The 1289-nt window shown below is 41.4% G+C and overlaps 1 long non-coding RNA gene across 1 annotated transcript in view; it reads left to right on the top strand.

The window, feature by feature from the left end:
* Window positions 1–554, top strand: part of LOC109459035 (uncharacterized) — a 19184-nt gene extending 18630 nt beyond the window's left edge. The window contains exon 2 of the long non-coding RNA XR_002139324.2: window positions 1–554. This exon is cut by the window's left edge and continues 175 nt beyond it. This is a non-coding gene — a long non-coding RNA (uncharacterized LOC109459035).
* The last annotated feature ends 735 nt before the right edge of the window (window positions 555–1289 follow it).

Below are 1289 nucleotides of genomic sequence, written 5' to 3'. Positions count from 1 at the left end.
AGGAAGAAGAGGCTTTGCGCTGCTCTCCAGACAACTTTTTATACAACAAGAGAGGATATTCGAGTACATTAGGTTCCATGTCTTCATTCTGGGTGCCCACCCTTCACATTATTCAACCAACCTAATACATTGAACATATTTTAGCACAATATTAACCTGTGCTGTGTGTGTTAAAAAGACTCCACCTGCAGCTTTTTTCTCTCCCACTAGCCAAAGTCGGTTTTCCCCCATCCCTTAAAAAACAAGATAAACAAAGAAACCTTTCCCCACTCCCCAATTGTCCCCCTGATGTGTGCCTCGGCCTGCCTCATTAATTTTTGCATCTCGCTACCATGTTCTGTATTTGCTCTGAGCCGCTGGGTGCTAAGGAATTTGGTCTGCAGCTCCTCCAGGGAAGTTTGGTGAGCTGGTACGGGAGGTGATGCAGGAGGCTGTAAAACAGGAAAAATGAAAAAGATACATAAACTTGCCAATATTTGTTAACATGTTCTTTAACATACTATATGCAGTGCCTATGTATATGTACATGGCAAAATAAACCTACTGAAATAGAATTAATTGGTGTGCATTCTTTAATAGGAATTCTTCTCCATCAGAAGAAACCAAGAATGGAAGGCTGGGAAAGAACCAAGGAAAGACAGACTTTATTGACTAAATGCCATGTCTGTGTAGGGGCAACAGCAAGGCGGCTGAGGTGAACCAATGAGGCTTTATCAGAAGCTTAGTGTCCTTAGGTAGGGTTACCTTAGAATGCTGCCATCTTATATTTCTGAAGCACTTTACAGATTGTGGAGGACGTTTGGAATTCCTTTTCTCATTTGATTTTGCCTTGGCTTTAGTCGAGAACACCTGCTCAGTTAGAAATGTGTTTGATGAGTACGTACACATTTGAAGACTGTGACCCAACCAACACATGCCACCTTGGCCTATAAGCTGGAATCTTAAAGAGGCAGAACCGTGTTGAGCTGGGGCAGGTATGGTGTACCATTCAACTGGCCTCTTAATTTCTGATAAAGAGGGTCATAATGGGGAAAAACTGCAGATTTTACTGGCTACTCTTTTCTACATTAGTAGGTTTTCTCCCCTTGAATTTTGTAAGTACAATGTGCCTTTTAAAACAAAAAAATAACATAAAGCCCTGGGATTTGATGTAGAATTGCATATTTGTGACTGCAGTGGCGCTGGGTTTCATCTACCCTGTAACAACAAAAGCAAACCCAACCAGGAAAGGAGGCAGATGTGTTTCTTTTGCAACATTGGAGGCATATGAAATTATGTAGATCTTATTG

The sequence above is a fragment of the Rhinolophus sinicus genome, linkage group LG06, assembly GCF_036562045.2.
Source record: "Rhinolophus sinicus isolate RSC01 linkage group LG06, ASM3656204v1, whole genome shotgun sequence".
NCBI lineage: Eukaryota > Metazoa > Chordata > Mammalia > Chiroptera > Rhinolophidae > Rhinolophus > Rhinolophus sinicus.
This window is presented reverse-complemented; position numbering and strand designations above follow the sequence as displayed.